The sequence below is a fragment of the Choristoneura fumiferana genome, chromosome 20, assembly GCF_025370935.1.
Source record: "Choristoneura fumiferana chromosome 20, NRCan_CFum_1, whole genome shotgun sequence".
Lineage (NCBI taxonomy): Eukaryota > Metazoa > Arthropoda > Insecta > Lepidoptera > Tortricidae > Choristoneura > Choristoneura fumiferana.
The window spans coordinates 14494354-14507077 of record NC_133491.1 but is presented as its reverse complement, the minus strand read 5'-3'; the positions used below and the strand labels follow the sequence as shown (position 1 = coordinate 14507077).

Below are 12724 nucleotides of genomic sequence, written 5' to 3'. Positions count from 1 at the left end.
AAACTCAGAGGTGCGAGCCTTTGAACCCACGACTCTGCTTGAGAGGCGGTAGGTCAAACCACTAGGCCACCACGGCTTTAAGAATTTAAGTAGAAGATTTAAGTAGATAGATTTATTTTCGATTTTGAGATTACTCTTTATTTCTTATGTTAAAGAAAATACATACACACAAACATCTCGTGTACACAAGCCGTTTAGCCCCTTCGGAGACACCTAGATTTTTACGTTTGACAAAAAAGGTACAATAGTGACAGGTTGCTAGCCTGTCGCCTATTAACCTATATCCTCAGTCGTCTCTTACGACATCCACGGAAGAAATGGAGAGGTGTAATTCTAACCCGACACCACTCGGAATAAAATACATAAGATAACATTATACAAACGACCGTTGAGATTTGCAAATTAGAAATAAAATCAGAATTGAAATCAAAATACTAAACTAAACTAAATCTAAACTAATCTATTTCAAAAAAAATGGAGATAATATCTTGTTTTATGGTAGATGTCACGACACGAAATGCTCGAAATAGAAAATCTAAACTGAATAGAATAAATTAAATGTCAGTAATAATTTAATCTTTATTTATCTTTTCTTTAATGATTTTTTTTTAAACAGGTGAAAAAATAGAACAAGTTCATTTCAATTGCAACTGAACGCGTTGAAGTCTTTCATATGCAAACGTATCACAGTCCAATGAAGGTCAATGGCTTAATGGAATTGATTTCATGTTTAGAGTTCCGTAACCAACGGGTGCCAACGGAACCCCCTTTACTAAGCCTCCACTTTTTGTTTCTGTCCGTTTATATCTTTTGAACTGTCATTTGAAAATCTTGAATTTTCACAGATAGCAAAAATTAAATTGTCTTAATACTAATAAAGGGGGGGGGGGGTTCCCATAAAATGTGTAATTTTTTCAGCGCAACAGCATGGAACCTTCTGTGTGTTTCTGATCCGATGTATTTGTAACTAACATCAAATCTAAATTTTAGAATGAAATCCGTATTTAAAAGGTCTCCGGTCAAATAAATAAGTTAGACTTAGATTTAATCCTGCGGCGGTTGCTAACGAGTCCATTTGTATGTTTGTAGGCAAGCGAGTGACCCAGAGCCCACAAACAAACAACAAACATTACGTTATGTGGCGGTTGCGTCATGCGCGCTGTCCCGCTCGCACGCGCCGCACTCGCATAGCGCCGTCTCGCTCGCGCGCGGGGAAAGTGCCGCCGCTGTCGCGCTGTGATTCGCGACCGATTCTTTGGCTGTTTAACTAATTCTAGTAATTGTACGTTTGAAAGGAGTTTAAATTAAAGCTAAACTATCCTTAACTAATATTACTAATATTATTGAAGAACTGAGTCGTTTGTTAATTTTTCACACGTAAAGTAAAAAACCGGCCAAGTGAGTTATTTCGGGTGTTTTTTTCGGCGTTTAATTGTTTTTATTTTTTATTCAACTGGGTGGAAAACGAGCAAGTGGGTCTCCTGATGGTAAGAGATCACCACCGCCCATAGACACCTGCAACACCAGGGGGATTGCAGATGCGTTGCCAACGTAGAGGCCTAAGATGGGATAACTCAAGTACCAGTAATTTTTCACGGCAGGATTAGCGAGCAAGATGGTGGTAGCAATCCGGGCGGACCTTGCACAAGGTCCTACCATCTGCAAAATTTTAGACATTAGCAAAAAAACGGCAAAAAATCAAGTTTGTTGTATGGGAGCCCCCCTTAAATATTTATTTTATTCTGTTTTTAGTATTTGCTGTTATAGCGGCCACAGTAATACATGATCTGTGGAAATTTCAACTGTCTACTATTACGACTCAAGAGATAGAGCCCTGTGACAGACAGACAGACGGACATCAAAAGAGATGGGCTAATTGTTCAATAGATAACCCAACCAACAAAAAGTTGGAGAACCCCGACTTTGTCACTTCAATGTTCAATATCTCAAAAACGGCTGGACCGATTTTGATGAAACATGCTTAAGAACTATTGCTAGAAAACCTGATTTCAAATAAAAAAACCGCATTCAAATCAGTTCACCCGTTTAAGAGCTACGGTGCTATAGACAGACACACAGACAGACAAACAGACACACATACCGGTCAAACGTATAACACGCCCCTCTTTTTTCGTCCTCTTTGTTCGTTAAAAATGAACATCAATGAAAGTAAAGGGATGCTAAAGTTTGTATCCAGACAATGACCTGATTATGAACAAATATGAAGTCCGTGAGTTTGTAGCTCTTACATTCGTTGTTTTCAAAAAGCAACTTCAAGAAATGCTGTTGACACAGTAGGTCCAGCACTTTCGGGGATAAGAGAAAGGGGTTAATTTTCACTTATCTGAGTATTTCAGAACCTATGGAGCTATAAGATATGGAGCAGCTGCGCCGGCGCCGGCCTCGCGCAGGCCTCGGCTCTCACTCATAAGTAGGTAATAAACTTGCTCCGAAACACTTAACTCACGAGCGCTAAGGTCGCACGCGAGTGCAAAGGCCTTCCTACTTTCAATTTCATACTGCAGTTGAGTAACTGGACCGAACTAGTTTGAGCCCGCGGCTACACTCCCCTCATTTTATAAATACCTACGACAATGTCGGGGTACTTATAAAAGGATCCATATCGGCTCGCATACTTATCGAAAGTCCGAATGTAATGTTTGTCAGAACGATCGTTTGTCATAACTCTTTTTTCTCTGAATCCAATAATTGTTCAGAATTGTTATAAAACAAACCTAACCTAACCTATTGTGTTCTATAGGATGACCATTTAAAATTTTCAGTAAAATTTAAGGCTTCAGTCAGTGATTCAATGTTGTTCAGTTTGCGAGGACGATCTATGTTTTAATTTTTTGCTTGTATTACAGGCCACACCCGGTATTTTTGAGATGACTAGTTTTATTTCTACGAAATACAATAAACCATTGAAACCAATTCGTCAGACATTTTGATGAAAAACACAGCACTTCAATTGGTTTATCAGTTAGTGAGGCCGCAGGCAGATACACGCCTCAAACATGTTAATTACTTAATCAGTAATCAATCAGTCATTTATTTTCTCAAACATGGTACAAAGAAGATGGTTTACAGACAATTTATAGTGCGACAAGCAAAATATTTTAAAGTTCTGTGTATCACTTGCATCTAAAACAGAAACTATCTATATTCTAATTAAATACCTACTCTTCTTTCAGCATCGAGAGTTACAAAACCGATTAACCAGTGGGCCTACTCCGAAATTCGAAGTTCGTACCGTCCCTCTCACTCTTGTATTAAATAGTATAAGTGTAAGAGGGATGGAACGACGCGAACTTAGATTTTACAATTTCATAGTAGCCCCGTTGTGTCTTAATTTCGAAGAGAAAAGTGTAAAAACAAACAGAATAAATTGTTATCATATCGTTGAGATTAAGCCAGTACATTTGGCGATAAAATTATTTGGTAAATAATTGCATTAATTTTTAAATAACGTGAAATAAACGTCAGTTATAGTCAGTGTCGCGCGCCCTTGACTCGGTCGCGGCGCTTGCGCAGCGCGGCCAATCCGATTGATTCGCGCTGTTGGCACAGACAGGCGAGACACCAACCGAACATAAACTACAAATCAATATTTCATTGGTTATAATTTTTACATGTATAAGCGTAAGTGTAGCTGTTGCTTACTTTGTTTGCGAATATTTTTTATGGCTACCCCGCGGGAACTATGCGAGTTTCCAGGATAAAACTATTCAGTCTTTTCCCGCAGGTTACTCTATTTCCATGCGTAATTTTATCTAAATAGGACATACGTTTTTGCATCTTCACTAACTTTTTGTACATCTTATTATCCTGTTTTCCGTTAATTTCATGTGTTTTCATGTACAATAAAGAGTTTTACAATACAATAACTTTTCAGTTATAATTTTAGTACATTATATATTTAGTGATGAAAATATTGCTCTAAAAGGAACATTGTTTTTCTAGGCCTTTCTTGGTAAAACTTTATTATATTTATTTATATATATTCAATTGCTTATTGTTGTATGTAAAACTAGTGTTAGGTTTCAAATTGTCATTTTGCATATGAATTCCGGAAAACTCGGGAGTGCGGATTTGGATTCAAACACACTAGACGCGGGTCACGGAGCGGCTGGGACTCCTCGAAATATCGCTTATTAAAGGTAATCACGGGGCAAAAAATACATAAGTTTCAAATAATTAATCGTGAATCATGTACAACTGTTACGTGACTCCCCTACCACCTCCACCCCGGCCCTCCCAATTGTTGGCGAGTCAAAGAACTTCAGCGGTAGTTGAGCAATTGCGGCGTCTCACGTTACGCACCCATCTCGCAAGCAGTTAGATAACAAAAGCTTTGAGAAAATCTATAAATTATAAATTCTAAATAAATCTTCTTCGTTTGTCACCCGCGTCAGGCCGCGTCGCATAAATTAATGCGGCGGTGACGCAACGTGACGCACCTGACGCAAGATATAGGCAAAGAAGATGATCTGTTCTATGTAGTAGTAACGTGTCCGTATAGATAAAGTCGACGTTCCATATTCCATATCAATTCTGTGCACTACTACATACAACAGGTCATCATCTTAAGTTTTTTACACACGCTACAAGCTGAAAGTGGCTTTGACAAAGTTGATAGGAAATAGACCCAATCTACATATCATCATAAAGTGATTGTTCGAAGTTTGTTGCTCTAAAATCAGTAATCAAATAACCCACTAGGGTATTTACCTTAACTTGTTTATATATTTGTAATAAATTTGGGAAGTATATTATAAAGAACTTCCGGTCCAAAAGCCTTCGTTCGTGTCAGCCTTCGTCTTACAATTCAATTCGCTCTTATGTCTTAACTTCCGCGAATTTGGGTCGTACAACGAAAACGGACATTCATATTATCATGCGTATTTATGTAAATGTTTTTCGAGAAATGCATTTGTTTGTGTTGAGCCGCGTTCGACATAAAAGGCTGATTGTGTGTTATGGTAATGTGTGTCACACGACGTAACGCTACATTCGCGAGGGGAAGGAAGCGCGCAAAAGCGCACATCGTGGTTTTTACAAATCACTAAAGCAAAGATATTTTTAAATTGATCCAGTTTATTTCATCTGGTATTGGGCAAGTTTGACAGAGCAGCCCTGCAGCCCTGTAAATGATTTTCAGAATGATATCATAGCAGTTAACAAATGTTTCCGTTCCGTACATTGATCATCAAAGACGCCCGTTGCATCAAAGACGTGACTAAATTTTGAATCAGAAATTCCGATGAATAAAACCTATGAAGGGGTTTTTGGTCGACCCGACCATTGGCTGAAATAATATAGTTTTAAAACACGTTGTACAATACTGCTATGAAAACGATACTTTTTTTTAAACACAGTAACAACACGGACTGAAACGGCAACTGAGATCATGCAATTTTGCTAATGCTGGAAGCACTCTATCATATCCGATTATTTAGATTAAATCAACGAGATAATTAAGGATGTCTTGGGTAACACTGGTTTGATTCTATCCTTCCTGTTATTACATAAACTGTACTCTACCTTAGTGCTTATTGGTTTGCTGAGAGCAAGGGCCAACGATTTCCGGGCGGCGCCGGCGCCGATGGTCGTTAAGCTACGTTTAATAGCTCCAGCCATCTGTCAGTGATTGTGTCATTTAGTGAATTTAAATTGATTAAACAGACAACATTGACCAATATTAGCGTTCAACTAAATGTGTAAACTTTATGTTGCTAGTCGATGCCTTTTTTGTTGGTTTTAGTGATTTACAAGAGAATTAGCTCATTATAATAAGCTATAGAGCTCCGTCTTAGGTGCATGAATAATAATCGGAAAATCTGGTTTCGATTCGCGACTACAAATTCACCGTAAACAGCTCAATGGGCACCAATTTTCATGCATTAGCGTCTCGGTCTGTAGATCAAAGGTGCGCGCCGAGATGCGCCGGCGCAAGTTCAAGGCCGCGCGCTGTGTGTGTGTGCGTGCACGCACACACGCGACGCACGTTATCGGCCGCCGCGCTGTCTCGGGCGGCCCACTTCGTAATTAATACAACGAGAGCGCGTAATCTGACATAATTTATGCGTATAAAAGATTAACCTGACTGAGTGACCGACTGATGACTGATAGACTGATAATGCAGCCTAAAACGCTATTGACTTGAAGTTTTGCAGAAATATTTCTTGAAGAGCGCTATGAATGGATTTTAACAAATTGTCACGAGATAGGCAGCTGGCCTATTTTTAGTTTTCCTGGGGGGAAATCTCACAAATAATAGCTAGTCAATTAACATTTTGGCATAGAAAATCATCGTTGCTGTTGTCACTCGTAGAGACAGTGTTTAGATAGAGACTGGTTTATCTGTAGAAGTTTAGTTTTGAACTAGAAAAGCACCACTCGTGGTTTAGTTGACTATTGTAAAACAGATGTACAAAATACATTGATTTCAGAACGTTACGCTTTACAATTTAAAAGTACAGTATCCACTGTCCCACAAACACCATCGTTAGTAAGGGCCTTAGCCTGTAACCCTTTACGTTAATGAATGACCATAACTTTGGTCATAATTACGCAAACTATGGGCTTAATTACGTAGGGACGCTAATGAGGGGCTCGCGCGGCGCACGCTCAATTGCCGTAATGACGCGTATACATTACGCTGACAAATTACACTGAGATGAGATCGCGCGATGATTAGCACTGACCTGCCGACCTGGCCCTATTACGAAGTGCAAAATTCACACTTCGTACCTTCCCGTCCCGCTGACGCTAATACTGCTTAATACGAGCGTGAGAGGGACGGAACGATACGTGAACATCGATTTTCGAATTTCGTAGTAGCCTCCCTGACACGCTTTGCCCATCGGACACTCGTCATATTAAAGAACTTATTGTACTCAGGTTATTAAACAGATGCAAGATTTACGTAGTTAGGTCAGATTTAATGGTGGTGGGCTTTTGTCTCCTTTTTTCAGTAAATCACGTGCTTAGAGCATCTTTGAGCGGCTTGTCTCGAACAAGAGGAAGAGTAGAAGCTATTGAAGCTTCTCTGTTTGCAGATTTGTAATCAAACCTAACAAGTCACAGCAACAGAGTTCAAATTGAGCGAACATAGAGCAGTCCCAAATATACTTAAAAGGCTTACAGTTTTTTAAGATGCTGATACTTTTCGAATCTATTAAATCTCGGAAATTCTAAAGTTTATGAGGCGCTCTCAGTCCATCCGGTTTGGAGGTAACTATAGTAACAAACCTAAATTCTTGAATAGATCAAACAATACTTCGCATTTTTCACTCCTCACGCTTGCCTCGTGTCGCCATGGTTGTCAAAAACGTTAAATCAGTCAATCAGTGTGATCGGATGCGCGTAATAAATACTGTACGTGGCGCGAGAACTAATTTAAATAAGAGTTTGCGTTAAATAACATTTATCTGTTCAACTATAAATGTGTCCGATCACTTAGCATACTTATATTACAATCACGCTCTGCTCCGTATGCGGGGCGCGTTGCGCAGGCGCATGAGATCAATATTTGACGAGTTACTGATGACATTATTTATACCTACTCGTTGAGATCCGCAAATAAGGAATATTTTACAATATATCTATAAAGTAGCTACAGTGCAGCACTATTATGCGAATAGACATTAAATATATTATTTACATTAAGGCGGTGGAGCATATATTTATGTAACAGCATCCAACTAATATGCACTCGTATAAGTAACACCTATGCATGTTGCAGCACTAAGTTCACTTCATTTCATTATAGTCAGGTGCTTGCACATCTTTGATAAGTTCCTATTCAATGTGGCGTGACGGAACAACTCTATTCCCACCGGGTTCCCAAAATTTTTTCTATGACATAAATAGTGACAAGTGTAGCAAAGCTTGTGTACACTAACTGCGAGTTTTAACGTCCGAGGACACACCTAACTTCTCAGACCCCGGTTGCCTAACGAGAATGTTCTTTCCACGCTACTATGCGCTCATATCGTAGATTGTACATCCGCGTTGCGACACCGCCCTAATCAGATTACTCTATTGATATTGCGTTGCAACAAAATTGCTGTCTGTTTGTCCGAATCTATACAATTACCATTGGCGTTGGCGCCTCGCCCGCCGCGCGCGTTGCGTAAACGCTCGATCGACAAGTACGGCGGCCGATTGTTCGCGGAACTGCGCCCGATCTGCTGCGAGCGGCGAGCATGACTTACACATCATGCCATATTGTTCAAGACGCTAGAATCACAATCACTTTCGTTACTTCCTTCTTTCCAACAGTATAAGATGAGGGTAGAAAGATATGGTGATTGCGAATACAGCTTCTATCTGTTGCATTGGGAGTGCTCTCGCGGCGCCGGCGCAGTTGTTGGCACTTTACAGCTTTCGCACCTCTGAATTCTTCTGAATTTATGTGCAAAATTTCATTTGGAATTTACCCTCCTTGGTGAAGGAAAATATCGATGCGAAGAAAGTTAATGGTGAGCCGCATGGGAACTAAACAGGGCCCAAGCTCCTCATCCTGAGATATAGGCCGAGATGATGATAAAGTACCAGGTACAAATACGAGTAAATTGGCGTAATAGCTCCGTGAGCTTTTACGATTGTATGTTGTTCGGTCAAGTTCACGAAGTCAGGTGACATACGAGCGATGAAGCTTGTCGTTATAAAGCTTGCTATCGGACCTTTAGATCGGACATTTGGCACCAGCACGGTCGCGGGTCCCCCAAACGCACGGGGTCGCCGCCGCGTCGCAGCTAGCGTGCAAATGTCTCGGCTACTAGTTTTTCCTCAATTTCCAGCGTGAGAGAATATTCAACGCTCTGCTGACCGACATACGATGGTCTAGTGTAAGATCTCACCGTAAAATTTTGTCTGTAACTATTTTATCAAAATTTAAGATTATGGGGTTCTACAGTAACAAAACTTGCCTCGAGTACATTTCACGATTATTTTTTACAATGTTTGGATGAGCGCCATAAGCAGCGATATGAAAGCAGCTAACGTCTATAAAATGACGACAACTGACAACGTGGCGTAATGTTATAAAAAAATGGGAATCATGAGTAATGGCCAGGAAGAAGAAGATTTTTTCACAATTGTTACTATTTGTTTGGAAATAAATAAAGAACTAGGTAACTGACTTGAATAACTGTTGAAAAAAGGATTGTGACCTATCAATCTGCTGCAACTTTTGTATTTGAAATGTTACGCTTGTGGTTGACTAAGGGGCGGTAAGGTATCTTTTCATAATCAATTTCACTGTTATTTCTCTGGCAGATGTATAGGATGTCAACATGACATTAGAAGCTCGGTTCCACTCGGGTACACAATTCGGTTTCCTTAACTGTACTGTCATCTGCATTAATATCGGCCCTAGGAATAAAGTTGTATCACATGTTTAATGTTTATGCACGCTTTGTTGTGACAGATATTGGTGCTGGTGACTGTGCAGGATTTTGCGGTGGGATCTTGCGCTAGGCCGAAGTCGTCGCGTGCGGCGCGTCTCGTGCTCGCGCGCAGCTGCGGCCGTCCTCCGCGCCGCACTCGGCAACGACCTCTGACAGCTCACACAATCGTCTGTTTTGAACTTTAAACTGCGCAAACTTTGCTAAGTTTTTTTATTTGGCAAATAGTTGGCAAACGAGCATGTGGGTCATCTGATGGTAAGTGATCACCGCCGCCCATGGACACCTACAGCATTATTAGGACTGCGGGTCGTTGCCGGACTAAATGGGGCTAAAGGGGAAGGGGGGGGAGTGGAGTTGGGCCTCCGGCGAAGTTAGTGTGGTTTTAAGGATTGCTCGGTCGGCAAAAACGATACCATTATAGGATCACTTTGTTGTTCTTCCTTCTGTCTGTCAGGCTTCAGAAACATGTGGACATTCCAGTTGCCCTAGCATAGAAATAGCATAGCCAATAAGAAAAGTTTAAGGATTTTCATATCTGTCTGTCCATGTCAGTAACGAACCTAAAATGACCTACTGCTTGTGCTGCCCATTTTGTTTAGGAGCAGGGCTAAGTAAACACTGGATATTCATAGTAATCTATAAATTATGGAAATCTCAGTTTTTTGGAATTTGTCCACGAGTACTCGTGGGTGACATCATGCAGCGACGCTGATGCGAGTTTTCTTCAAACAGCGTTAGTACGTGACGCACGCGTCCCGCTAACCGGCGCACAAACAAGCCGGGCTGTTGCGCACGCGCAGAGCTAAGTACATCTCGTTCCCGGCGTTATCTCATCATCATCTTGATATACTGCTGCGGACTAGACTTCTCCTCAGGACAAGATTTCTTGAGCTGTAGGTTCCCATCATAGCATTCGCAGGTGCATCTAGATTCGTCGTGTTTTCCTTCTGCTCATGAATTACGAAAACTCAAGAGGTGTGCGGGTTAGAGCTCACCTCCGAGGCTAGAAGGTCAAAAGACTAGGCTGCTGTGGCGTCATGACAACAGTATCTTCCCGCCACACGCCACACGCCACATGTGGCCGGCGCGGCGCGTATCGCAACGCATCAGCGTGCGGCGCGTGCGCCGTTGGGAAACTGCTTTTCCTAACCCACGAAGGACGCCCCGCTGTCGCAAGCAGGGTCAGCCGCCCCAAGGGTCACTCGCCGGTAACACTGATAGCTAATTGTACATTTAAAAGTTAATGTTCAGTGAGCCGGTGAGAGACGCGGGAGCCTTCGGATATAGCAACTCGTCGTTGGTGCAATACACAAGCTTGTCATAACATGATCATATAACCTCTGATGTCATGTAGGTAATAAAGGAACCACCATTGCTACTCTGACAGTGCCAGAGTAGGTAACGATCTACCTACTATCAAAGTCAAAGTAGTACTACCCATGTACCGATCGGATTTGCCATTGTAGTATAACGAATCGATTGAATACAAGACAATACTCCGCGTAATTGATCAGAAGTAACGATTACAATTAGCATAAATAGTAAAGAGGACAGTTCGGCGGATACTGGTCGGAAGGAGGGCGCTTGCGCAGCGTTGGGCAACGCGTGCGCCGGGTTGTTTGGTGAACTAGAGTCCTGCTTGGGACGTGAAGGTGCGCAGGCGCCGCGGACGAGCGTCGGCGACGGCGGCGCAGCGCACATGGCGGTTACCTAACAGCGCAGCGGACTAACTTTCTAATTCATTGAATGTCACACGATTTTGGTCAGAAATAATTAAGTTTTCCGGTCGCGAGCCGATTACTGGTAATGGGCCGTGTCGCGCTGAGGTCGGGGGGCGGCCGTGACCCGCGACCCGCGCGAGGTCGAGGGGCGGGGGTCACCGCGGGGGCGGGGGGCGCGAGGACCTCCCGGTCTTGCAATGTTTTGGTCACGAGTTAAGTGGATCCACGTGCGAGTGGGGGAAGGGGGGTGTTATCACACACGAACTGTCACACTAATGAAAATTAGCACAATTTCAGTAACGCCCGGTAAATGGTTAAAACAATGGAGCACAAGTTTTCTGCTCAGCTGCAACTTTCCTGGGTCGATTAAAGCTGAAAAGATTGTGTTTGCAAGAACCTGTGACCTTGAACGATTTAACACAAATACGAAAATAATATTAGGTACTAAATATAAAAGCAGTCTGTGTTACCTTCGATAGCACTGATTCCGTTGGCTCAAGACAAACTGCAAACCATGGGGTGAACTAACACTGAACAGACAATGGTCCGGGGCGCGGTCCGGCGGGGGTCGACCGGGGGTGGTTCCGGGAGCTCAATGCTATCGAAAGTGATTTCGCCGCGAGTGTCGAAACTGGCTCGGCCGAGGTTGCGCTGAGGCAACACAATTGCATTCCACTTGATATCGCTTAATTACGAAGAGCTTCACTTTCGACGCTCGCGACGGCGCATGCGCTTGCGCAACGGTGTGTGTATGTGTGTGTGCGTGTACGTTACCGGCGCTGTCTCGCGGTCGCGGGCGGTCGTGGCGGGTGCGCGGCGGCGAGTGAGCGCGGCCGGCGCGCGCGCCGCGACTAGCCCGCGACGCCCCGCCCCCGCCCCCGCCCCCGCCCCGCCCCCGCCGCCCGCGCCCTCTTCAGCGCTGAAGCCTGCCGCACCGGCAGCAGCGGCTCAGTTCAGTTTCATGTACGAAGCTTTAATTTTTGCACAAAAAGTAGGCTGAATGTATATTAATATAATATTGCTTCCTTCTATTAAGTCTGAGTGACCTTTGCGATATGGTTGGTGTTCACGTGCAGTGAACATACCACTGCGACATCAGCACCACGATTTGGGACAAGAAACTGCACAATCGCATCTAGCACGGGCAAAGTGCTAAAGCTAGATTTCATTAAGTTAACAAAATACATATTAAACGACGAGTATATTTACGTACTCACACAATAAGCAGAATTTAATATAAAAACCTTGTAAATTTGTAAATAAAGTCTCTTTGAGTTTGGAAGTCGACGCTGTATCATTTATTAGGTTTCCATCACTGTGGCATAAGACACCTTCAGCCTTAATTAGTTGCATGAGTCTGTGTAACTAGCAGTGATTATCCCATTACCCCTATCCCTCTGTAACCCGTAGGTCTCATGGTGCAGACATCCCGACTTTATTTATTTATTTGTATTGAATCTATGGTAGGGTTAGGGAATTAGGGCTTTAGGGTTGTTTAGGGCAGTAGGCGTTAGGGTTTGTAGGTTTGGTAGGTTTACAGCCCTCTCCATAGATTATTCCAGTAAATAGTTGGTTACCGTTGTATGC

At 42.6% G+C, this 12724-nt stretch overlaps 1 protein-coding gene across 2 annotated transcripts in view; it reads right to left on the bottom strand.

Annotated features, from left to right (window-relative positions):
* The window catches only part of LOC141438921 (uncharacterized), a 44013-nt gene extending 32045 nt beyond the window's left edge, over positions 1 to 11968 (bottom strand). The window contains exon 1 of one of the 2 annotated variants that reach the window (XM_074102986.1): positions 11912 to 11968. The gene's annotated coding sequence lies outside the window, so the exon portion shown is untranslated. Of the gene's footprint in view, positions 1 to 11607; positions 11888 to 11911 lie in introns of those variants that run through there. The other variant, XM_074102989.1, reaches the window with a different exon arrangement.
* Between the last annotated feature and the right edge of the window lie 756 nt (positions 11969 to 12724).